Source organism: Pleurodeles waltl, chromosome 1_1 (assembly GCF_031143425.1).
Source record: "Pleurodeles waltl isolate 20211129_DDA chromosome 1_1, aPleWal1.hap1.20221129, whole genome shotgun sequence".
In the NCBI taxonomy this organism is placed as follows: domain Eukaryota; kingdom Metazoa; phylum Chordata; class Amphibia; order Caudata; family Salamandridae; genus Pleurodeles; species Pleurodeles waltl.
Window position 1 is genome coordinate 813,770,873 of NC_090436.1, and position 27,980 is coordinate 813,798,852.

Here is a 27,980-nt window from a genome sequence, read left to right on the forward strand (position 1 = left end):
GATGTCATCAAGTGCAATCCATGCATTCTCTCTTCACATTGTGTCGACAATGATCTTGTATGGCCTATATGTAGCTGTAGATGTGTTTCATCATTGCAGGCCACAGTGCCTGTGCTACAACACTGACATAGATTTGTGTCATACCACCAGATGCTTTGTCATTATAATAGGATGGACCTTTGACCAGAGACTGTTGTACTACCCTCTTTCTGTGCCATGGCTTATGCTGGCAGACTTGGTTTTGGTATGTAATAAAGCTGAGGTTGGTGGCAAAATCCACAAACCTGTTTGCCTATTCTACGGAGCATGGTCTGACAAAGCCCTTTCTTCTGTGGTCTGGGGGACTGTACCTTGGTATATCTACCCTGACTCACCATGGTAAACTATTCCTGGCTATGACAGGACAGATATTTTGACAGCCAATGTGCTGTACAGTGCAATAAAATGTTTGGTGTGACCAGACACGTGTATCAGTGTGTTGCTAGTAATCCGCAGCGTGGCACTACCTGTGCCATATCCCTCCTTCCATTACCATTTGTGTCTTCCTCATGTGCATCACATGGGCGTACATCTCAACATTTCAGAATGTGGAACAGAACCAAGCAAGCAATGATTTTCTGATAAGTGAGTTTATTGATATAGGTGCAGGAAATGATAATGCGATGCAATGCAAAAGGAATGTGAAGGGATCAGTCATGGTGGATGTAATAATTTTAGTAGATGCCACAACATTTGAAGTCTAAAGTCCAGTTCCTACTACCATGAAAACAGAAGGTGGTTGAAGAACAGTCAACAGAGTGAATATGCACCACCAAACGATTTCCTTCAGGAAGAGGTCACTTGCTGGCAGTGGTTGGTGTCTTGCCATCCGATGCTCATGGATTCTTGGATGGATGTCCCCCCTTGCAGGGGGGTCTGTTGCTGCAGAGGCAGGGGTGTATGAGGTCGTTCCTTCCCCTGACTGGGCCTCCATTCCAGTGACTGCCACTGATGTTGAAGGGACTGGTGTTTGTTGGCCAAAGGAAGGGGTGTTGTGTTGCTCACGGTCCCTGATCATGGTACTGATTATCTCCCTGAACACCCCTGATAGGGAGGCCAGGATAGTGTTGGTGGACTCCTACTTTTCCAGTGACTCACAATGGAAAGCCATCTACAGCTGCTTCATTTCTCCAAGTTTGGTAAGTACCTGGCCCATCAGGCCTTGGGATTTTTTGATAGGCTCCCAAGAATTGGCTGATGGTGTCTTGGACAATACCATCCCCAGTGGCCTCATGCCACTTGCCAACAATGTCCCTCCCACCTACCCTAATTCCACGTGCCTGCACCCATGCCACAGATTACCCCCTACCTCTGGTTCCAGGAACATCATTGTTGGAAGTGTGTTGCTGTGACTCAGGATCCTGAACTGAGGGCACAAGATGGTTGTTACTGTCCTAGGGACACGGGTTGGGGTACGAATGGCTTCATTCGATGTTGATGCAACCGGGCTGGGAGGACTTGATGTGGTCACGGTGAGGTTGACTGGTGTTGTCTGACCTGGTTGCCCTGATTCGCCGGAACCGTCCTCAACGTCCAGATGTTCAGGAGTGGTGTCCTCACTAAGGGCTTCATCCGTGGGGGTAGTGGCAGTCTCTTCAGTGGTCTCAGTGCCCTCAGTAGTAGCTGGACCTGTTGATGGGAGAGATACAATGTTACAGGTTGCATTTTGACGTCTACTTCCAATAGTTGATAGTGACATTTAGCAAAGGCTGTGTATACATTGGATTTCCAGGGTTCCCTTATATGACAGGTACACATGGTACCAATTGTATTGACCTGACATTAGTGAAACACACCAATTTAATTTCAGCCAACCAGCTCCAGAATGTAAAACTTCATTAGCACCTGTGAGAATTGGCATAGACTTAAATCGTACTACCAGTGTAGCTTTGATCCTTTTAAGGCCTAGTTGACCATTATGCAGGCAAACCCAGCACTTTCTTGTATATGTGATTGGAGTCATCATGTGGTCAGTGCATTGTGAATGTGTCTACTGCCAATAACATTCAGGTGATGCATCTTGAGACCTTTGGTTCTGGTGTGTTTTCCACACAGGTCGAGCTGCCATTCCTGTACACAATATTTTCATCTTGGCTTAGCTGTTCGAGAGGGATCTAGGTGGATGGCCACATCACAGAGAGTACCATGATCTGTCTGTATCTTGGCCCCTCCGAGGTGAGTAAACTTCATTTGTGAGTTCACAGACAGACACATTATGGCATATGGACACTGGCCTGGTGATTGAAGTTACAGGGGCTGGCCCTTCTAGGATTTACACTCATGTTATTCCATATACTACACATAGTATACATAAGTCATCCTCCGAGGTGAGTTCACGTCCATTACGAGTTAACGAACAAGGATATTTGAACAGATGCACACTGGGCTTGTGTTTGGAGTTGTAGAGACAGAGCCTCCTGGCCTTAGCAGTCATGCCACTCCCTGTACTTCATGCACTTGTTATATGTCATTCACCCAAGTGAGGGGACTTCATTTGTAAATTGCCAAAGAAGGGTATGTTTGCAAGTGTCCACTGGACTGGTGCTTGGAGTTGCAGTAAGGGAGTCTCCTATGATTTTCAGCCATGTTACTCCCTGTATCACACACACTATATTTATGGCTTCCTCCCAGATGAGTACACTTTAATGATGATTTGGTACACTGGAGTATTTTTGGGGAGAACACTGTTTTGCTGTTTGGAGTTGGGGGAAGAGTTTGTGCTGTGAGTTGCAGTCCTGTCACTCTCACTGCTCCACAACACCTGACAGATGCCTACTCTCCCAGTGAGTACACATCATATGAGATGTAAAAGTATTGTGGACTTCAGAGAAGAAAACACTGTTTTGGTGTTTGTAGTGAACGTACCAGTGCCTCCTGGTCTTAGCAGTCCTAACAGTGCCTGTACTACACACACTATACAAATGTCTTGCTTCCAGGTAAGTACACTTCAATGGTGAGCTCAGGGACAAGGCTGATTTGAGCAAAGGGCACTGGGCTGGCTGAGTGGAAGGACAGCACCTCACAGCCTTGGCAGTCCTGTCATTCCCTGCACTACTCCTACTGTACAAATGTTATCCTCCCAGGTGAGTAGACTTCAACAGTGAGTTGTGACACAGGGGTCTTTGTTGCAGGGGACACTGGGCTGGCTGAGTGGAGTAACAGTGACAGGGTCTCCTGGCCTTAGCAGTCATGTCATTTCCTGTACTACACACAGTATACAGATAAGGGTCTTTGGTGCTGGGGCCACTGTGCTGGATGAGTGGGGTGACAATAACAGTGCCTGCTGAGAGTTGTAGCCATATTAGTCCCTGTACTACACACACGCTATACAAATGTCATTCTCTCTGGTGGGTACACTTCAATGCGGAGTTGACAAACAAGTTAATTTGAAGAAGGACACACTGTTCTGTTTTTTGTAATAGTAGAACAGTGCCTGCTGGGAAACGTAGTGCTGTCAATCCCTGTACTGCAGACGCTGTACACATATGTTGTTCCCCCAGGTGAGTCTACTTCACATGTGAGATGCCAGACCGGTGTCTATGGACAGGTGGCAAAAGGTGAGCATGCATGACAATGCATTTTGGTGAAATATATTTGTGTCAAACTCCACTCTCTTGGGTACTCCTGTCAAGCCCTCAGGATGCAGGATGGCTAAGACCTTCTCCCCCCAGGATGTGAATTTGTAAGGGAGGAGGTGGGAGGGGGGCTACCCCAGTCTTCAGGACCTGCAGCCGGGGCCTGGATGCCATGGAATTGATTTTCTCACTGAGGTCGTTCCACCTCTTCCTGATGTTGTCCTTTGTGCATGGGCTGGGGCACACAGAATTCACTCTGTCGACTATGCTTTGCCACATTTCCATTTTCTTGGCAATGGTATTCTTTTTGATTTGGGCTCTAAATAAAGGGGACTCTACTCTTATGATTTCATCCACAATGACTCTTAACTCATCTTCAGTGAAACGGGGATTTTTCTGGGGTGACACAGTAGTGATGAAAAATAAGGAGCAAGTTAACAGGTGATGGTGAGTTTATAGATTTGGGAAGTGCAAATGGTTGTAATTGGAAATGGAAGTGTGTTGAGGGTGTGGAATATGTGCTTAGGGAAAGCCTGTGTGGTGCCAATGCTGACGTATTTTTTGGGGGATGCGCTCTGGCTTCTATATTTGGTTTTGGAGATGCGAAGGATTGTGGTATGTGAAGGGGGGTTTTATATTGTGCTTTGCAGGTGTTGCAAGTGTGGCAATGTGTGCCAGTTGTGTTGTTTTCAAATCCATACAATGTCATGTTGTGTATTACTTTGGTGGCCGTGAACCGCTGTGGTTCAGACTGTTATTGGAAGACCTGCATGGCTGACCACCACTGCGACTTTTGACTTGTAATACAGTCAGTGGTTGGTTGATGAGCTGTTGGTGCTGGTGGTCTGACCACCTATTTCCCCCCCTCAGTGGTACCAGTGGTCTGCCATTTTTGCCTGACTTGTGGCAGTCCTGCCTGTGTAACTCAGAATACGGCGGTCTGTAAGACCACCAATATGGAGGTCTTTTGGTGACCGCCACTATTTTGGTCTGGCGGTCCCACTGCCAAACTTGTAAGCCGGCCCTGAGATCTTGGCGGTCGGAACGCCAAGCTACATGGGTGGTGAACATGGCAAGACTGTCAAGTCAACGGTCTTCCCCCGTCATATTTAGCTGTTGCTGTCCTGCAGGTGGTGTACTGGTGGTGATTTTCTGGCAGAGGGAAGACATCGCAGGACCCACTGGACAGCAGACAATGATAGTGGCTAAAGAAACGAAGTAAGTCACACACACTTTTCCTTTGCTATATGTGTCCCCCTACATCACACATGACACACAACAAACACACACGTATCCATTGCCATTCCACCACAACACAACATGTACATGCCTCAAATACACATTGACATATATCCATGACACAATGTACACACACCATTGACACTGCACCCACACACGACTCAACCAACACCAGCACAACTACACACTCATCTACTAAACACACTCACACATCACAACTACACATATCGCAACAATGACTGCCACACACCAACACTCACCTGAATGTTGCATGCAGAACACAACACAAAACACAACATACCACAACATACACAACAACATCCATGCCATTTGCAAGTGGCACACATACTGACACAACCACAGCACCCACTTCAGCTCCCTCCTCCTCCAATGTGCATCACATACACACATACATGTACTGACTCACACACATAACTTGAAGCACAGCATGACAGGTACAGGTCCACTGGCAATGTGCACACATGGACACAGTTGACAGGTGTGCATGTACCATAAGTGTGATGCCAACATTTATTTAGTGATGAATGCTTGCACCATAATGACTGTTGTGTATGTGTTTGATATATGTAGTGTAGCAGTGCCTCTACCCATGTTTGACCCACTTGTGTCCCTGACATATGCATGTCACAGTAGTTTGAACAATTACTGTGACAGGTATATGTCTGTAGTGGTCAAGGGATCATGTGCAGTGACCCCCCAACATACACATCCTATGCAGGCTGTCTACCTTTGTGTCCCGCAACAGGGGTTTTGTTTTCTCTGGGGTCCAGTGGCAGCAGCGACAAAGGGTCCTGTCCAGTTGTGTGGTAGCCAGAAACTGAAGTTGAATAAGGAAAAAGGGTAAGTTTTTACCCTCCTCTCTCAGTCCGCCAAGTCAGATGTGGAGGTCAGAATGCCACTTTTTGCTTGGCCATAAGGCACATCCAAACCTGCATGGCAGTAAGGATAACTGGTGTCCCGCCATTAGTCACTCTTTCCTATGTCACAGTGGAGGCAGATAGGAATCCTTGGCAGAGTTGGCAGGACTCAGGTGGTCTTTCACCCATGAGACTGTCAACATCTAAATCCGGCGGCCCGACTGCCAAGGTGGCGGACGGGTTTCCAAAAGGAAAACTAACAGTGGGGCTGTTACTGTCAACATCTAAATCAGGCCCTACATTTCCCAATTCAGTGGTGGAAATGCTACTCAACCTGTTCAGAGGGAGATGCGAAGACAAATATTGCCATTGAGGGCTGGCATAACTTTTTTAACAGATCTGTAGGTAAAATTCTCCCCATCCTGTATAGTTTCCTAGAAATGTTGAAGAAGGAACAATGTTGCAAGGAAATGAGACAGGCAGAATTATTAACAGGTAGTCTGCATCCTCGAATTGTGCACTGCTCTTACATTGCGAACAACATTGCAAAGTAAAATGCATTAGTCAACTGTCTTGAATATTCCATAAAATACATTTTGAAAACATTTTTTAATAGTATAAAATATTTTTTCATACTTGTTGATGTCTTCTTTCTTCAGTTCCTGGTGACTGGGGCCATCCTCTTAACAAAAGTTACAAGTAGTTAATCCATAATTCAATAATCTAAAAAACAAAATATATTTCATTGAAAAAACACAAATGTAACTGAACAATGCAACTTTCTTTATTCCAAAACTTTTCTTCATTGAATGGCCTCCAATTTCCAAATGACCAGAAATTCTTTTACGTTTAAAAAAAGTCTTACTCATTTAAAATTGGAGTAATGTAATCTAGTGAGTGTCTCTTCATTCTTCTTTGATAACGTTTTCTTTTTCAAAAAAGGAAACCTGATATAAAATAGGTTGTCCCTGTTAAAATAAAATATATATAAAAAACTAGTTAAATAACAAACTATATGTAACACTCTTTTATTTAACACATAAAGAAGTGGGCCTAGTGCCAGCGAAAGGAACAGATCTAACCGAGGTCAATAGGAGACCTCAAGGCTCGCATTTGTCCTTTGTTTGATCCATTCCTGTAGCAGCACTAGGTCCAGCCACACAACGTTTTTATCGGCAAAGGTGCAACAATGCTGCGTGGTAGGTATTTTGTGGAATGCTGTGGATTCTGAAAGTTTCCATCACTGAAATGTAGGGAAAATGTGTGATTTCAGGCAATGTTTGAGGTTTGCAGGGCATTGTAGGTAAAAAAAACTAATAGAATCCATGCAAGTCATGCAATCCTGGATTTCCCTAGGTGTCTAGTTTTAAAAAATGTACAGGTTAGCTTGAGCTTCCTAGGTGCAGGCTGAGCTAGGGTCCAAAATCTAGATCTACCCACATTGGAAAAAGAAGGTCAGTTTTCTGTGGGGAAAAAGTGCTGTCTCCATGTTTCGTTTTGGGCCGTTTTCTGGGCACTAGGTCTGGCAACACAAGTGAGGTACCATTTTAATCTGGAGACTTGGGGGAGTGCTGGGTGGAAGGAGGCCTGTGGCTCCCCAAGGTTTCCAGAACTTCCCATCACAGAAACACAAGGAAACTTATTTTTAAATCTAAATGTTATGATTGCAAGGGATTCTAGGTAAAAATAAATGTGGTGAGAGCCATGTAAATCAGCTCACCTTGGGTACCCTTAAGTGTTTAGTTGTAAAAAATATACAGGTTGGCTAGGTTTACGTAGGTCTGGCTAAGCTAGGGTCCAAAATCTACAGCTACCCACACTGGAAAAGGGGGCTCAGTTTTCAGTTGAAAAATGAGGTTCATCCCTGTTGCCTTTTGTGCCGTTTTCTGTCTCAAGCACTAGATCTACCCACACAAGTAGGGTACCATTTTTATCAGGAGACTTGGGGAAAGTTGGGCGGAAAGGAGTTTGTGACCTCCCACAGATTCTAGAACTAGAAGTTTCAGATTTGCATGGGATTCTGGGTAAATAAATGTGTTGGGGGCCATGCAAGTCAGCTCACCCTGGATACCCTTTGGTGCTGAGTTTTAAAAAATGTACTGTTGGCTGGGTTTCCCTTGGTGCCAGCTGAGCCAGGTTCCAAAATGTAGAGCTACCACATTGGAGCAGTTTTTGGTGGAAAATTGCCATGCGTCCCTATTGCGTTTTAGGCCGTTTCCTGTCATTGACACTAGGTCTACTCACACAAGTGAGGTATCATTTTTATCAGGAGAATTGTAGAAACACAGAATAGGTGCATATTTGTTATTACCAATTGGACCTCACTGCATTTGTGTCTTTCAAATGTAAGGCAGTTCATAAGAAAAATTACATTTTGAAAAATAGGCTTGTACGGGTACCCACAAATTCCGTGATGTAGAAATAACCACTGCTCCTAAGCTCCATTTCAATAATACATTTCAATAATACATAAGTTTCCTTGATACCCATTTTTCATGCTGCCTATTTGGTTATAAGCATTTTCTATGCTTGGTATTCAATGTGAAACTACTGTACAGTGCAGTTTAATTGTTTGCTCTGGGTACGTTGGGTACTTGGAAAACCTATAAATCCTATACATACCACAACCAGAAAGGTCAAGCAGACGTAATGGTATATTGTTTTTGTCAATTGCCCATTGTGACAAAAAGTTACAAATTAAAATGTTGTCACAAATGCCTGTTTTCTATTACTCATTTTCAATATTTCTTTATTTTAACAGTTATTTTCCTTGGGAAAACTTTGAAGGATCAACATGGATTATACCTTGGTGAATTTGGAATTTTGTCTCCTTTTCAGAAATCTATAGCTTTTCTGGATCACCCATGGGTTTCACACTGGTTTCCACCACAAACTGGAAGTAGGTTGAGAATATAAGAAATTGGGGAAATAGGTTACCTCTTAGAAAAGTGCCAAAACTGTGGTACAATTTTTTTTTTTTATTCAGCTCTGCATGTTTCTGAAAGTTGGTAAGATTGTGACCTTAGAATAGCAAACCGGTCATGGGTGTCATTTGTAAGGAACAAAAACAAACACTTTTATCTGGAACACTCGTTCCCTATTTTTCTCACAAAACTCAAAATTCTGCTTTGTTTTGCCTATTTTCTCAGTCCCCTCCAGGGGAATCCACAAACCTTGGGTATCTTTAGAATCCCCAGGATTGTGGGAAAAGGACACAAATTTGGCATGGATATCTTATTTGGACAAAACGTTATGGAGGACTGGGTGCAACTACCCCAAATGGCCAGAAAAAAGGCTTAGCCGTGCGGAGATTGGTGTTTTGTGGAGGCTCACCAGTGAAGAGTTAAAAGTAAGATATAATCACTTTTTAAACAGATTTTCCACAAAGAAAACAGTGCACTGTTGAAAAAGAGCCACTTTAATTCGAAATAAAGGCAGATTAATAAATAACCTAAGAAGATTTTCTCACAACACTTGACAGGTGTGGAGCACATTAAGAAGACATTTGGAAAAAACACTTCATAGAAGTTATCTCACACCAATGAGCTGAAGAATATAGAGAAGTCAGATAAACAAGCATAAAGGAATTATAAGAAAAAGGATCAATTGATAACAACCATTGACCAGAAATATTTTACTGAATACCAAGGAAAGTTCATAGAAAATACCTTTCCACGAGTACATAGTAGGGTGCGTCTTCTAACTAGTATGTAACCACAATCGTAAATAGCTTTCCATATCATTGGTCAATACCAATTGGTTGACGTGTAGGAGCGCCAAAGTGGATTAATGTAAATATCCTGGCTTTAAGAAAAACATAAGAAAAAGCGAGAGTAGCACATGGTACTGGAGTGGGTCTCCTAAGATAGAACAGTGTTAGATGTGTGAGCCATAACCTACACTGAGGATTATTGAAGTGTACTCAAGATCTATTGCACCATGTACTCAGTATCAAATATACCATGTTAACTGCGTGTTGAAACAACAATATGTACCAGGAAGGCTAAGAAATATTACATTTTTAGTTCAAAAAACAGGTGCCAGTTTATACTATCAGAAGAGCAAAACAGATGAAATAAAGAACCCAGGTTCAGAAATAACATATTAAGACACTTTGGGCCATATGTATCAAACTTTCATTTTGTATTTCCTAAATAGCGAATTTTAGGCAATTGCTATTTAGGAAATGCAAAATGGTATGTAACAAAATACTGATTCCCTAATAGCGATTCCTACAGAGTCACAAAAGCTATTAGGGAATCACTATTATGAAATGTGACTCCATTCGTTCCTATAGGCCTAAAGGCCTATAGGTGCGAACGGGTTTGCATTTCCTAATTTGCGATTTCCTTTTTTAATATTATCCCATTATTTTGTTACAGAGACTAAGGGTGAACTCACAATGCTGCATAAATAAGGATGGGGTCTGATGTCTTCAGAACAGTACTGTTTCGTCACTGGATGACTTGGCCGGTTCTCATGGCTTGGGTGGTCAACTTTGGTGTGTGGTATGGTAAGGAATTCTTCCTTAGCGGATTTCCAGCTGGCACTTTTAGCATACTGGACAAGAAGTCACACAGCAAATCCTCACTACTCACAGCCCAAAACCCTCTGTTTCTAATGCGGATCCTTCGCCATCAGTGTCATACATGGCAGCACTACAAGCATCTCTTGCTTTCCAGCTCCGTGCATTTCTAGAGGATTCACTGCATTTTAAAAACCGCTGTGTTAATCCCTTCAGCCAATGCTGACATTTTAGCAAACAACACTTTGCAAATTGGTACTTTTGAACAAATAGTGTTAAAAGTGAAACTGCAAATCCTGAAATGCAATATGGTGTTGGCGAAAAGCCTAAGACTGACAAAACGTGTCATGCTAGAAAGGGGGCTACTTGGTAGTGATAGAGCGGAACGTGGTAACAATTTACCTGCGTTCGGACGCTCTTTAGGTCGATGAATCTTTTGACTAAGTGGGAACTCTCTGTACTCTTAATCGATCAATCTCCTTATATCGATAATCAATAACGAACATAAGCAACACCTTGAACAACATAACACTTAACAATTAATCCAGAATACATTTCGGCGAACCCTGACCTTTCAGCCAGGAATAACCACACCAGTTTATTGCAAAGTTAGTGAATTTTTTTCCCTATATTAACAAAGCTAGCACGATATAGATGTGTCTCAACACCAAATGATAAACATAAATGAACATTAATAGCTGTCCATATCGTCGAAACAAGTGTAATCTATGTAGCATTTGAATCACAAGGCATTCGATAATGGCAATGCAAAGCACTAAAACGATAATCTGTAATGGGCTAATTGCATACATTTAGTCAGCATAACAAGATCTCAAATTGCATCGTGCGACATATGGAATCCTCGTCTAACCTCAAATTAGCATCGGCATGTGGGACTTCATGCAAAAGCAATTTAGCAACATTAATTTAGAAAACTCCTAGCTAGGGTCCTTATCAAAATCAGCAGTTGGTTACCTAAACGAAACACAATGCAATTTTACAATTTCCTTTCATAATTACCAATTCCGATCAGCAATCAATGAATTCTTCGTCTCACAGGTATCGTTTCTCGATCAGCATAGGGCCGGGACAAAGGGGCAGGGGTGAACGGGGCAATTGCCTCACGGCGGTAAGATAATATTACTACTTCATGCAAAGGGGCAAATCAAAGTTAAAGTCTCTAGGGCAAGAATCATTAAAGTCTCTTTCTCTCGACTAGAGAAAGCATCAAAGTTTCTCAAAATGGCGTCGCAGCAAAATGGGCCATAGTAGCTACGAAGTCAAAATGGCGGGATGTCCGAAGATCTAGAGAGCTTTCCTCTCGTGCACCTGGGTTTTATAGACAACAGTTCAAGTCCAGTAGGGTCTCCATTGGTGGGTTCATAGGTTAGCTTCAAATTGACCAATCAAAAACGACAGTTCTCAAGCTTTTACTTAAGCATACATTATCCTTGGAGATGGGTACGTAATTTGCAACATTGTCTCTCGATTAGCTTACTCTCAGAGCCTCCATTGTCCGCACCTGCAAGTCGACCTTGAATTAAAGAGAAAATATGCCAGGCTGGCACCAACTTTAAGATAAGCACGTGAACAGTTTCTGTGGAAAAATACAGCTTCAAGCAGAAATACACGTTTAACAGCACAATGGAAAAATACGAACATCTAAACCGTGAGACCAGGCAACTAGGCCAAAGCCTCCGCTAAAGTAATGCTAAGCTAAAACATTTCAAACAAGCAAATCGTAGCACATGTTTATGATTATGTCGGATTAGTGCAATTCTAATACACCACGTTATATAAAGCACGCGTATAAATGATGGCAAACTACTCTGAGGGCACATTTTGTCCCCGTACAATCTTTATTAATTCGGTTAATGTCACACATGATTATGTCAGCACTACGTTTATGCGTTAATAAATCAAAACTTTCATTTTCTGCTCCATCAATCCCTCCTCTGATGACTACTTGTCATCACAGAAATTTAGCCCACAAATTTTATCCCATTAAAATTCTGTCAGCTCCCTTTTCCTTTTAGTTCCCCTAGTTTGCGCTTTGTATTCTTCTGCCATTCTTTTCATAATTTTCTCCTCCTTTCTTCTTTTAATTCTTTCCATAATCATTATTATTCCCCTTTTTATTCCCCAAATTCCAAATACACAAATTATCACTATTAATATTCCTTCTATTATTTTCAATAATATTCCATTCCACATTCCCCCAATCCAATGTCCCACTGAAGCAAGTCCCTTCCCAACCTTTTCCCACACTCCTGGTTCTTTCAGTTCTTTCAAATCTGCACTTTCTTTGGTTAGATTAGCAAGCATAGTTTTAATTTTCACACTATTATCAGGGATATAGATGCAGCAGTGACGTGCACCAATCATTTTGCAAACGCCTCCATCCTTTGCTAAAAGAATGTCTAAAGCAAGCCTATTTTGAAGAGTCATAGCTCTTTCCGCTGCAAGTTCAGCATCCATCAGGATTATAGCACCTGAAAATTTTGTCAACATATTATCCACTATAGTAGACAGCTTTCTTATTTTGATGGAATTCAGCACAACTCCCAATGAAGGAATCATGGCTCCAAATATGTCACCTACCACAGCAGCTGCGGTCTCTCTTTTCTGGATACGATGGGATCCAGGTGTCTTTTCAATCATCGATATGTCATCCAGTTGATAAACCTTTGGAAACACTATACCCAAATAACACCTTCCCCACCATCCCTTTGGAAGACGATAATAGGCATTATGCCCACAAATGTAATACACCCCTGGAATGACAGGGTCAAGTCCGTCCATCATGAATGTCCATTTGGCCTTAAAGATAAACGTATGTTTGCATTCACTCGCTCCTACAAAAATATTGTCGTAATAAGATTCACCTCGATATATACAAAATTTCCCTACATGCCAAGCATCTAAAGCAATTTTCCCTTGTGTCTTTATAGCAGCAAAGTCATAATTATCTACTGAAGTCCTCTTATGTAGTTCTTTTTCTAATTTCGCCTTCATTTGAGCCCTTCTATCATCTGTGCGATCTAAATAGCTTATTTCTACAGCAGAGACGGAGCAAGTAAGGTTCTCCCTATGAGCATGAGCCGTTTCAAAAGGTTGCATTGGCTCGAAAAAGTCCCTCATAATTTTGTAATCCAATATTTTGCAGTCTCGCTTAGCTGCGCTATTATAGGAACATAAGCAAAGGTAACATCGTAATTTGAGAAAAAATACTGTATGTTAGATTGACCATAAAACCTAGACATTACTATACTACATGTAATCCCATATGTAAGAGGCATGTGGTGATAAGTCACCCCTTCCTTTACTGATGTTGGTATCTGGGTACACACATAACAATCTTTCGCATCCATAGTCTCAACATACTCTGTTAATAAGCGATAGAAAACGTTATACGAAAGCTCCTTCTTATCGTGCAAGAGCCTCTCATCCAGTGCTAGTCTTTTCAATGGTGTTAGTTCAGTAACAGTAACAGGAGCAATAGTAGAAGCAGCAATAGTCTCATTCTCACCCTTTCCATGCATTCCAAACACAATTGCCATTATTATTAGTACACATGTTAGTACCAAGCCTATACACACGTATTTACAATATTTCTTTCTATTGTTTTGCATAGCGTACCTAGGCATGATCTGTATAGAATCAGAGAGCTAGAAGCACTTATAAATGAAACTACTTAGCAATTCAGTTACAAAGCTGAACGGGCACAATGTTCACACCGTCCTCTTCAAAAGGCCAGTCACTTATCGGTTAGCAGCATTTGTCTCAATTCGGTTTAGCAATGTCTCAGCTGGTTGTTTGTCTCACGTTAGCAAGCAATACCATTTACTTCCGTTTCAATCAACAGAGTCTATGAAACTTTTCTTTTCTATTGGTATCTCTTCTTCTTCTTCGTTCTCGATGCTTAGAGATACAAACTCATCAGTCCAATCATCGTTTACTGCATATGCCCATTCAGGACCGGAATACCTCCTGTTTGGTATCCTTTTCCTTTTCAATTTTGCTTCTCTTTTCGATTCTGCTTCGCTGGCACTCTCCTCCTTCGCCAAGTCCTTTTCTTCACTTGACGATTGTTCCACGACAGTCACTTCCTTTCTTTTCTCTTTCACTTTTGGCCTTCCTCCCTCGTTCAAACCTTCTTTGCCCTTTTCTTTTATCGGTGAGATACTTAATCTTCTTTTTGCACCGTGTCCATTTGATGGACCTACGATCTTTTCTGTAGAGGTTTGAGCTTTTTCGTTCTGCTCTTCTTTGTCCCCACCTTCAGGGGAATCAATCACGTTTTCCTTTTCTTTTTCTGTATCGTCTGTTTCTGGGAAAGCCCCCTTCTGCTCAGGCTCTCCTGCTTTCTCACTTTCTTCGAGCCCTTCGTCACCGTTACTTTCTTCAGGCTCTGTATCACTTTCAGCTGCTTCAGGTTCCTTGTCACCTTCAGCTGCTTCAGGCTTTTTGCTACCCTCAGCTGCCTCAGGTTCTTTGTCACCTGCAGCTTCGTCGTCGCTGTCTGAACTTTCTCCTTGGTCTTCCCCAAGTGAGTCGGACTCTTCGTTCTCCAATAATATCTCTTTTTCTCCTGCTGTTGCTTGTTCGCTTTCAGTTCGCTTTTGTTCTGTCTCAACACTCTGCACTGTTTTATCAGGCACTGGTAATTTCAGTGCTTCAACTTCCTCATCTGTGGGACACAGCACCTTCTTTGTATGACTGGCGTGAATCCAGTTGGGAACCCCCGCGCACTTCACAGCGGTAGTTGTCGTCAGGATCACTTGGAAAGGGCCTTTCCAACGGGGTTCCAGGCACGACTTCCTCACGTGCTTCTTTATCACGACCCAGTCACCTGCTTTCAGTGCGTGTCCTGGACCTTGGATCGGTGGCAAGGTGGTCGCTTCCACCTGGTGAGAGAAAGAGCGAACCACGTCAGCCAGACCTTTGCAGTAGTCTAACACCATATCATCTGTAATATTCAAAAGCATGTTTGCGGGAACTGCAGGAAGTCTCATAGCCCTGCCCATGAGAATTTCGTGCGGAGACAATCCAGTTTTTCTATCCGGAGTGTTTCTCATTGACATTAGCACTAAGGGCAATGCGTCAGGCCATTTCAAATTTGTTGATGCACATATTTTTGCCATTCTCGATTTCAGCGTACCATTCATCTGCTCCACCAGTCCTGATGCCTCAGGGCGATAGCTACAGTGCAGCTTTTGCTCAATGTTCAGTGCTTCGCAAAGTAACTTCATCACCTCGTTATTGAAGTGACTTCCCCTATCTGATTCTAAAGAGATCGGGAATCCGAAACGTGGTATTAACTCCCTCAATAATAGCTTGGCAACTGTAAGACTGTCATTTCTACGTGTGGGGTATGCCTCAATGCAATGACTAAAAATGCACACAATCACCAACACATATCTTAAACCTCCATGCACAGGCATCTCAATGAAGTCCATCTGCATACGACTAAAAGGACCGCTTGCCCTACCAATGTGACTCGCGTTCACAACCGTCCCCTTTCCTGGGTTCATCTGTTGGCAAGTGACACATCGATGGCAAACTGCTTCTGCAGCTTGACGAAATCTGGGGTTAAACCAATCAGTTTTGAACAATCTTATCATGGCATCTCTCCCTAGGTGAGCTTGCCCATGATAGAACCGCGCAAGCTGTGATAAGAGACTATTTGGCAGAACAAATTTTCCCTCATGTGAAACCCATAGCTCGTCTTGTCTCTTTATACATTGTGATTTAATCCAGGAATCTCTTTCATCCTCTCTGACATTATTCTGTAGTGCTGTTAGTTCTTCTATTGTATCTACGACCTTCAAGGCAAATGCTTCAGCTGGTTCGAGTTCTGGTTCACTTATTGTATTCCAATCATCCCTTAGCAATATACAATTCAAAGCGCAAAATCTTGCGACTTGATCTGCATAGGCATTTCCCAGAGACACATAATCCTGTCCTTTCGTGTGAGCACTGCACTTTACCACTGCAACTTCAGCTGGCACTTGAATGGCATGTAACAACTCCCTTATTCTCTCCCCATTTTTCACTGGGGATCCTGAAGAAGTCAGGAAACCTCTCTGTGACCACAGTTGTCCAAAGTCATGCACAATCCCAAACCCATATTGGCTATCAGTGTAAATGGTGACTTTCATCAATGCAGACAATTGACATGCTCTAGTAAGGGCTACAAGTTCTGCTACTTGTGCAGAATAGACTCCTTGGAGCCATCCCGCTTCCAAGACCCCTGTCACAGTACATACAGCATATCCTGCTTTCAAAATTCCCACCCCATCTCTTAGACATGAACCATCAACAAAAAGAATTTGGTCATTTTCATCAAGTTTTGTATCCCTGATGTCCGGTCGGGGTTTTGTGCAAAATTCAGTCACCTGAAGGCAGTCATGCTCGACGTCTTCAGCGTTCTCAATTTCAGCATTTTCTCCAGGAAGCAAGGTAGCTGGATTCAACGTAGTGCACCTTTTCAGCTGCACATTCGGTGAGCCCAGAATAGTCGTTTCATACCTTGTGAGTCTTGCTCCAGTCATGTGCTGCGTTCGGGAGCGGGTCAAAAGTATCTCAACTGAGTGAGGGACCATGACTGTTACTGGGTGTCCCATCACTATTCCTTCACTCTGAGTGAGGCTGATACCAACTGCTGCTACGGCGCGCAAACACCCTGGGAGTGCTGCTGCAACCGGATCCAGAGTAGCTGAAAAATACGCTACTGGTCTGTTTACGCCACCATGGGCTTGGGTCAAGACAGACAAAGAACATGCATCACGTTCATGACAAAACAATGTGAAAGGCTTTGTGTAATCAGGCATACCTAAAGCTGGAGCCCTACACATGCACTCCTTTAATTCAACAAAAGCATCCATCTCATCCCCTTTCAGTTCGATCTGATCCAAGGCATCCTTCTGGGTCAATTTCAGCAAAGGCTTCGCTAGAGACGAGAAGTTGGGAATCCACTGGCGACAATATCCCACCATTCCCAAAAACTTCCTCACCTCCTTCCTTGTCTTTGGTGGACTCATTTGAAGTACACTTGTAATTCTTTCCTTCATTATTCTCCGCGATCCTTTCTCTATCTGGTGACCCAAGTATTTCACTTTCTTCAGACAGAACTGCAGTTTGGAAGGAGACACCTTGTGTCCATTCCCTCCCAAATGGTTCAACAGAGCAATGGTATCGGCTGTGCAGCCACTTTCTGTCTTTGATGCAACCAGTAAGTCGTCAATGTACTGTACTAAAGTTGACTCGAATGGCAACTCTAACTCTTCCAAGTCTTTCTTTAGAACCTGATTGAATATCGACGGTGACTCAGAGAACCCTTGAGGAATTCGACACCAACTGTATACTCTGTCTAGGAATTTGAAACAAAAGAGGAATTGGCTATCCTCATGAAGAGGCACAGAAAAGAATGCTTGTGACAAATCGATGACTGAGAACCACTCAGCTTCGCAAGGGATCTGAAACATTATCACAGCCGGATTCGGTACGACAGGGCAGCACTTTATTATGATGTCATTTATTTTCCTCAAATCCTGTACAAGTCGGACTTTCCCACTTGGCTTTATTAGTCCCATTATCGGTGAATTACATGGGCTGCTTAATACTTCTTTCAGTACTCCCTGCTTCACGAATTCGTCAATAAGTTGGGCAACTTTCATGAGGGTATCTTGTGGCATGTGGTATTGTGGGGTCTGGGGAAAGATCGCATTGGGCTTTACCATCACTTTTACTGATTCTACTCCTTTCATCAATCCCACCTCTTTCCCTGTTATGTCCCACACTTCCTTTCCGACTGTTTCCCGTAACTCTGCTGGGATATCTTCTTCAGTTATCATTGGTAAAAGACAGATCAGAGGATACTCTTCGTCAACTGTTTCTATCTCATCACCCCCTTCACTGTCTCCTTCTTCCCCATCACTGCTCGTCTGTATTGTTATTCCCTCGTTCGAACACATTATCGAACAACCCAATTTGCACAATAGGTCTCTTCCTAACAGTGCAATCGGGCTTGAGTCACATACCACAAACTGATGTACCCCTTGATAGTTACCAATGTTAACTGGTATCGGATCTGTTATGGGGTTCGTCAGATGCCTGTTTGCTACTCCCACCACTTGAACTGTCCTCCCTGAGAGTGGCAAATTTGGTACTTCACTGCTCTTAACAGTTGAACGTGTGGCTCCTGTGTCGACCAAGAATGAGACACGATGACCCATTACTCTTCCCTCTACGTACGGACCCCTTTGATCAACTTCTAGAGATGCCGCAAGCACACAATCTCCTTCCTCTTCTGAGCTTTCACTCTCCCATACATTGTTTATTCCACTCTCACTGTGTAATGGGAACTGTTGTACTGTGCCGTTGGTGCTCATTACCTGACCCGTTACCTGTGGAGGAACCATCATTTGCTGCTGACTCATTGGTGCCAAAGGTATTTGCATTTGCTGATTAGGTACCAAAGGTAACTGCTGCTGCATCGGCTGCATTTGCGTCATCTGCACACGGGGCATCTGCATCTGCTGCGGCTGCATAGGTTGTAATCCCTGCAATTGATTTATGGTCTGAAAATTTGGGTTTGGACCTCTCATTTTCGGTCCTCTCATTGTCTGAAATGGATTGACGTCATTGTTTTGCTGACCAACACCTACACCTGCACCTGCACCTTCCTGCACCACCATCGGGCACTCGCGTTTCCAATGACCTACGTTTCCGCACGCATGACACGGCATCACCTTCTTCATTGCCTGCACACCCGTCACAACAGTGTTCAAATCCGGACCATTATTCACAAAACCTCCTCTGCCTCTGCCTCTGGCCTGTGGCTGAAACGCCATGTTTCCTTGCAACTGCGGCTGCTGTTGCTGAAACGCCATGTTTCCCTGCAACTGCGGCTGCGGTTGCGGCATCTGCTGTTGGAACCCTTGCATCCCTGGCAACCCTTGCAGTCCTTGCAGACCTTGCAAGCCTGTCTGAGCCGCCTTAAGCTGCATCATCATCACCTTCTCTTTCAGCTTTTTCTGTTTTACCTCAATTTCGTCGCTACAGTATTTCGCATAAGTCAAGACTTCATCAATCGGTTTCGACTGCCAGCAGATCAAATGCGATTTTATCATCTGACTTATCTCTGGTCTCAGCCCTTCCACAAATCTGAACACAAAATGAAGCATATCTTTCGCCTCTATTGCTTCCGTGCCACTGTAATTCTTGAACGCCTTCAACAACCTCTCATAGTAACTATGAATCGATTCTTTAGCCTCTTGGGCAGTTCGATCAATCTTCTGCCAATCCACATTTTTCGCGGCAACCTTCGTCTTCAAATGCTCAATCACCTTATAGTACAGACACATCACCATAGGTGATGGTGCACCCGTCTCTCTGTCTCTCTCTGGTTCACTTGTCGGCCAACCTACAGCTCTTTTGCAATCCTCCCACAAATCTGCCGGAACCACAATCTCGAATAGAGTGTTCAGGTCTTCCCAGAGACATTTTGCAAGCTTCACAAACCTATCAGTCTGCTGATACCATTCAATCGGCTTCTCCCTCAGTTTGGGAAAATCGTTCGTAAAAGACTGAATATCACTCCTGTGCCATGGTACATGTACTAATTTTCCCCCTGCTGTCTCCCTCATTGGTAACATGGTTACTGTTTCGCTGCTCTGCGGTCTTTTCTCATTATGCTCTGTAACACTGTCCCTCCTCTTATCCTTCCTCTTTACCCATCTGCTTTCCCACTTGTCTAAGCACCTCCACACTTGGGCACTCTGCAACAATTCTCTAAGGTGTGCCTTCATGCCTGCTGATCTCATGTGTTCAAAATCTGTGGTCCCAAAATCCAACCTATAGCTCCTGCTCAAGTGTTTCGTCTTGCCTATGTCAATCCCATTCCTGTCTGCTACTTCCTGTAAACTTTTATGCACCTTGTTTACTTCTTTCGTGATCTTTGGACATAGATACCTCAACTCCTCTTCCGTGTAGGATTCTAACCTGTTCACACCCATATTCCCTTCCACCAATTCTTGTGCTTCCATGTTCAGCCTCATCCTGCTCAAGTAATCGTCTCCTTTCCCACTGTCTGAACTTTGTGTGGAATTTAAACTGTTGAACCACTGTGACAGCTGTTGCGCATTTACCCCCATCAGTGTAGCATTCACATCGACTGCCATCGATGGTTGCGGCAACTTTTCAGTGTTCGATGTTAATGGTATTATCAGTGGGGGGCTCGACCTCACCAGTGTTGATTGAGCGCATACGGGACTAAACTCCATCAAGGACCCGGACCCAGTTGGCTGAGTCACTATCGGGGTTATCCCTGGAGTATTTTCTATGCACCTTCTTTCTGTCCCATTCTGCAGCATTTGTCCCTGACTGCTCATACCTAAGTTAGGCTGACTATACAAAGGTACCACTGGACCTACAGTAATGGGCAGTGATATTGCATCTGGATTCTGTCCATTCCCCATATTCTGAGGCATGTTCATCCCCATATTATGGGTCATCATTGCCGGCATGCCCATCTGACTCCCCGTCATTTGAGCATGAGCGTTTCCTCCCTGCATCTGCTTTTGAGGCATCATAAACTGAGTTGATTCAGCTTGTGCCATTGTTGGGTTGTAACCATTCTGTACGCCCCTTACGGTTGGATCTAGAATCATTCCTCCACTATTATCACTGCTGTAGTACCCTGGCATCTGCGGCTGATAATGTTCTGCTGGTTTCAACACGGGCACATCTGGATACATTCTCCTGACCTGCGGTATCTGTGGGGTGAGCAGTAAGCTCGGATCCTTGGATCCCGATGGTACTCCTGTATTCTGCGTTTCACTGTTCTGTACCGATGCCGGAGGGGCAGAACTGGTACTTGGACCTTGTCCATTTTCTGCATAAGGCGGTGGACGGTCGTTCAGCAATTGCATTATCAACTCCTCGTCCTCTAACTCCTCTTCTCTTCTCAACTTTTCCTCGTCCTCTTTGTCCTTGGAACACTTCCTGTCTGTCTTACAGGTAGCTTTCTTACCTGTCTCCTCTTCATCTTTAGTAATTGCGGGGAACAATTTTATTCCCTGCAATACATCTGACCTCCACACCTTCTGCGCATTATCCCACCTAGCATCCGCTAGTGTCTTTTCTACCTTCCTCATCCTTGTTTCAAACTTGTTCTTCTGTTGCTGTCTAGCCATGAGTTCCCATATTGCTAGAGCCTCAAACTGTGCTGGCCTTGGAGGTACCTTCATGTCATACATCGTGAATCTCAAATTCTCTAGGACCCTTATATTGAATGTCCCATGTATCGGGAATGCTACGCTCCCATGTTTCTCTGTCCACTTGTGCCATTGCTTTAGCCAAAGACACGGAGCTACCCCTTTTTCCTCCATTACAATGTAAGCTGGTGTGCCCTCGGGTGGCGTCTCCTCTCCTACGCTCGCTTTGATGTAAGACTCTCCCTTCATCGCGCTCCTGAATGCTTTAAGGAATTTCATTTTCTCGTCTTTTAATTCACAAAGTTTATAATCAATAGGTCACTGTTATTTCACAAAATTTGTAATCAATAGGTGACTTTAATTCCCGGAATACTCTTCACCTGCCTTTCCCCTTCCAATCGAGTGCCACGGACTGCGTCCAATCCGTGCGCGACCCGTCTCACCCACCAACCTATCCCAGCGCGGCTCCTAGTGACGTCACACTCACACACACTGCGGCTGACAAAGCCTCGCTGCTAGTCCTCCTTCACTCAGTTCCTCCCGTAACAACTTTTTGCATGTATCGCGAGCTACCAAAAACTAAAACAGATCTGTCGGTTTACTACAGGAAGGGTAACGTAATCGCTTCAGGACCTTAGGGACTTTTCACTAACCTCGGCCACTATTCGATCTCTTTCACCAGCCTTGGCCGCTATTCGGTCTTTCTCAGTCCCCACATTCGCAAGCAAATCTGACCCGCAGACCTACTCTCAACTTGTCAATGATCTGTTCTAGTGCACTTAGAATCTTGTCAAAGCCCGAAGTCGAAGTTTCTTTCACTCCCTAACACACGTACCCACTCGTTGACCACGCCCGATCAACCTACTAAACCGCCCAGACCACAACATGGATCAACATACTCCGGAGTCTCTTGACCTCGCAGGGCCCGTCTCAACAACAACAACCACGTGGACCTTTTTATGCACAAAGCGCCAGACGCACATGAAGTTCGACGACTTCCCTACTCTCACACTCGGAGCCGCACCTCCGCTATCTCTATGAAGTTTGACGACTTCTTAGTTCTACACTCGGAGTCGCACCTCCGCTATCCTTAAAAGAAAACCCTCGCAACCTTTTCACACACTCTGCGGCAGTAAGCTGTGCAAGCGCAAAACCCTAACTTCACTCATACCATCACTAGTACCGCCAACGCTGTTTCCACATCTCCGTTCTCTCCATTCGCAAGCTCCGAGATCCCGGGAAAGTCGCGGTGGACCTAGCCCATCATCATCTTGTCAATTATTTTAATCCAAAAATCTAATTCAACTTTTCGAATGAGGCCTCAAATGCGTAACCGTTAATTCGACACCATGTACTCTAATGGTACAGGGTCCCAAAAGACGAAACCGTCCTCTGCTACCATCTACTGATAGAGCGGAACGTGGTAACAATTTACCTGCGTTCGGACGCTCTTTAGGTCGATGAATCTTTTGACTAAGTGGGAACTCTCTGTACTCTTAATCGATCAATCTCCTTATATCGATAATCAATAACGAACATAAGCAACACCTTGAACAACATAACACTTAACAATTAATCCAGAATACATTTCGGCGAACCCTGACCTTTCAGCCAGGAATAACCACACCAGTTTATTGCAAAGTTAGTGAATTTATTTCCCTATATTAACAAAGCTAGCACGATATAGATGTGTCTCAACACCAAATGATAAACATAAATGAACATTAATAGCTGTCCATATCGTCGAAACAAGTGTAATCTATGTAGCATTTGAATCACAAGGCATTCGATAATGGCAATGCAAAGCACTAATACGATAATCTGTAATGGGCTAATTGCATACATTTAGTCAGCATAACAAGATCTCAAATTGCATCGTGCGACATATGGAATCCTCGTCTAACCTCAAATTAGCATCGGCATGTGGGACTTCATGCAAAAGCAATTTAGCAACATTAATTTAGAAAACTCCTAGCTAGGGTCCTTATCAAAATCAGCAGTTGGTTACCTAAAAGAAACACAATGCAATTTTACAATTTCCTTTCATAATTACCAATTCCGATCAGCAATCAATGAATTCTTCGTCTCACAGGTATCGTTTCTCGATCAGCATAGGGCCGGGACAAAGGGGCAGGGGTGAACGGGGCAATTGCCTCACGGCGGTAAGATAATATTACTACTTCATGCAAAGGGGCAAATCAAAGTTAAAGTCTCTAGGGCAAGAATCATTAAAGTCTCTTTCTCTCGACTAGAGAAAGCATCAAAGTTTCTCAAAATGGCGTCGCAGCAAAATGGGCCATAGTAGCTACGAAGTCAAAATGGCGGGATGTCCGAAGATCTAGAGAGCTTTCCTCTCGTGCACCTGGGTTTTATAGACAACAGTTCAAGTCCAGTAGGGTCTCCATTGGTGGGTTCATAGGTTAGCTTCAAATTGACCAATCAAAAACGACAGTTCTCAAGCTTTTACTTAAGCATACATTATCCTTGGAGATGGGTACGTAATTTGCAACATTGTCTCTCGATTAGCTTACTCTCAGAGCCTCCATTGTCCGCACCTGCAAGTCGACCTTGAATTAAAGAGAAAATATGCCAGGCTGGCACCAACTTTAAGATAAGCACGTGAACAGTTTCTGTGGAAAAATACAGCTTCAAGCAGAAATACACGTTTAACAGCACAATGGAAAAATACGAACATCTAAACCGTGAGACCAGGCAACTAGGCCAAAGCCTCCGCTAAAGTAATGCTAAGCTAAAACATTTCAAACAAGCAAATCGTAGCACATGTTTATGATTATGTCGGATTAGTGCAATTCTAATACACCACGTTATATAAAGCACGCGTATAAATGATGGCAAACTACTCTGAGGGCACATTTTGTCCCCGTACAATCTTTATTAATTCGGTTAATGTCACACATGATTATGTCAGCACTACGTTTATGCGTTAATAAATCAAAACTTTCATTTTCTGCTTCATCAGTAGCAACTGCTCTTTCTAGCAGCTCTCCATTCTAGCAGCTCCCTGCTGGAGGTGATAAATATTCAAAGGAGCAGGATAAGACAATATGTGATGTTGAACTTACTAGAGATGGGAATGAGGACATGAATGATTTGAGCAAATAACTGGTTGGGAATCTCTACTGACTAATGGGGATTTGCATGCAACAAATCAGTTTCCCTTCCTTACTCCACCGTAAATAGTGGCATGACACGCAGTTATGGAAGTGTTGATTTGTGGAGCACACAATGTGTATCCTTCTGCAATATGCCACACTGATATCATAGTATGTGTTGTTAAGCTAATGTTTCTCGGTGCCAAAACTAAAGACTGGACATTGCCATTATGGATATCCAGCAATGCGGTGTCACTGATCATATTTCTCTCCCATAATCATTTCTATATCAGATACAGTCTGCTGTGGGTGCTTTCTGTCAGGCACACATGTTCATTTTCCACGTTATTTGCCCTCATGTTATGCCATTACAAACAGCAGATAAAACCCATACAGGCCTTTCCTGGTTTGATAGTATTTTCTGTAGCTCATCAGTTCTTCATGTCATTTCATCTCTACGACCACCATCCCCTACAAAGACTGCCCATTAATGTCACATCGGCATCAACACTATTTGAAAAGCGATACACAGCACATTAGATTTGACTTGTGCGGGGAGTTGCTGAAAAGTTGCCCTGCTCGCACCTGGTGCCGTTCCAGATCTGCAGATAATGAGGGACGGCCGTGTAATCGAGCAGGTGTTATCAAACATAAGGGATGCACAAAAGGAGGCAAACATCTCCTCAAGAGCTTTGCACATAAATCATCTCACCTGCCACGCTGAAGAGAAGCAAGTTCCTACTGGTAAGAAGCTATCGCAAGCAAGCTTGCACAACGTCGGTGAGTCCTGAAGGGGGAAGCAAGGTTGTTGGTAACCCGTAGCTCAATGTTTTATTAGAACTATTCTCCTGTCTGAGGGCGCTGAAAGGTGCACAGTTATTGTTAACATATTTTCAATGTTTCTAAGCCTCCGCAGTGATCGTATCTGTCACTCTGGGCCAAGGTTTCTCGCTTGCTTCAAACCCACGAGCCGCCGTCTCTCCACCCCCGCCCCTCCCAATGGCGTTACATTTGGTCACCTGTGAAGGGAAATGGCAGAGAATTGAAACAACATTCCTTTCACCCTCACCCTCCCTCATTTTACGGTCATGAGAAACGCTTCCTTTGCAAAAGATGGGGGCGGAGAGTTGCGACCACAGAACTGTGACTAATATTGGAATTTAGCAAGAAATCAGCTCCGGTTTCATGAAACGGTGTTTCATGTTTGCGAGCCCTTGCTGCTATTAAGCTCCCGATGAATGACTGGGAAGAATGGGCTGTTTTGTTTTGCCATTTCATCTTTTTTTTCACCGCAGGTTTTCGGGCTGGTGATAATGAGGGGTGTCATGCAGTCACATAGCACACCATTTACTCTCACTGACAGGGTCACGCTTGTTAGCTGAGAAGACTGGGCTCCAGCATAGGTGAACATGACCTATTCTTTGTGGGGATTCAGTCACTCAGATGGATTTTAAAGGAAACAGATACATCCAGTTCCATTCCAGGGGTGCTCGAAACACTTTACAAACACAAACATAAAGATGATTAATTTGTTATCACCAAGAATATAAACCATTGTAAAAGAAGCTTGAAGAAATGTTATATATATATATATATATATATATATATATATATATATATAATCACTAAAAAAACAAAGGTTACAGAGATGTTATAGTAAGGTTCAGATGTACATGCACAAAACCACAGAAATTCAGCTCTCATAGTTAGAGTTATTTCAAGTAACTATAACTCATTCCCTAGGGTAACTATACCTCGTGCCCTTGCCATGCACAGTTTCCTCATCAATAATTTTACTGCAAATGTTACAGTTATATTATCAATGATGTCAAAGAAGATGTCATGAGTAATGTAATATCTGGGGTAATTAGCAGTGCATGACGAGGGCGCGAGTTATAGTTACCTAATGGCACGAGTTATAGTTACTTGAAATAACTCTACCTATAACAGCAGAATTTCTATGGTTTTGTGTGTTAAAATCTGAACCTAACTATAACATCCCCGTAACCTTTGTTATTTTTAGTGACTATCTAAGGTTCTTTTAATTCTATTTCCTAACTATAACATTCTTGTAATTTTTTTTTTTTCAGTGAATTTCTAGGCGTTTTCTTTTAATGTTAAGTAAGATGCCCATTGCAATCAATGCAAGGTGGGTTTTAGATGTAGGGCCTGGCCTGGCATTGTGCTGCCCCCCCAAGCTTGCTGTCCTTGCCCCCACCTCCTTGCCATCCATTGTCCAAGTCCATGCCCATGCTTCCTCATTAAAGCACTATGTGGCTGTTGATCTGCCACTGCCCTGAACAGTTAACTTGCTGCTCCATCTACGTCCTCCCTACCCTCTGCTGTCAGAGTCCATGCTCCAGCCTTCTCCCTCCTGCCCTCTATGATCCAATGTGCTGCCACTTCCCCCTCCGTCCTGCCAATCATGGTCAGTTATGCTGCAACTGTCCCTCCTGTCTCTCTGGTATATTTAGCTTGCTGCCCTTGCCTTTTTGTCTTCCTGTTGTCCATGTGCATGGCCCTGTCCCTTCCCTATTCCTTTCCATGGTCTATTGTGCTGCACTGCCACCCGCTTGCCCTTTGTGGTGTGTTGTGCTGCTGCAAACCCTGGCGCTTGCACTGTAAGGTAAGTTTGGTGTCCCTGCCCATCTCCACCCTGCCCTCTGTTATCCAAGTCCATGTGCCTACCCCATTTCTCCTGCCCTCAATGATTCAATGTACCATACTTGCCAACCTTTTGAAATTAGTAAGAGGGAGATTTTGAAAAAAAACCTGGGGAATTGATTTTCCACATTGACTTGCATTGAAAAAGAGGAGATTTTAGGCAGGAGACAGATACAATAAAGCCCCTTTGGGCTTAAAATAATTGTAAATGTACTGCCTGAATAGGGTCTCTTGGCATCTATGGATGAACTGCTACTGTCTCTTCCTTGTGCCTCAGTCATCTGTTATATTGCCACAGCCTCTCTTGTGTGTCCTGCATGGTTTGTTTGTTGCCCCTGCCCCCCCTTTCACTTGCACTCCATGGTCCGTTGTACTGCTACTACCCCTCCCTCCTGCCCGGCGTGGTCAAATTGTTGCTTCAGACCCTCCTCCCTGCCCTCAATTATCTGAGTCTATGCCCCTCACCTCTGCCCCAACAATATTCGAATGAACAACTAGATTACTAACATTCTATATTTATTACAAAAGTGTGGCACGCCTATCATCAATTTGATGTAATCAAAACTGCTATACCTAAAGCATTTCCTTTAGAAATAAAAAAAGAATGAGAGGGTCTTATTCTCATAAATTATGGTTAGTGCTCTAAAAAAGTAAAATGTGGACATTTGTTCTGAGTTCTCAAATAGTGACAAAGCACTTTCACACTATGTGCTATCTTCATGTACCAA

At 43.5% G+C, this 27,980-nt stretch overlaps 1 long non-coding RNA gene across 1 annotated transcript; it reads right to left on the minus strand.

Annotated features, from left to right (window-relative positions):
* Positions 1-651: 651 nt before the first annotated feature.
* LOC138284694 (uncharacterized) lies at positions 652-25,638 on the minus strand. Its single transcript, XR_011201447.1, has 3 exons — positions 25,301-25,638; positions 6,368-6,454; positions 652-1,668 (listed from the first exon to the last, which is right to left on the minus strand). It is a non-coding gene; the product is annotated as an uncharacterized lncRNA (long non-coding RNA).
* Positions 25,639-27,980: the final 2,342 nt, after the last annotated feature.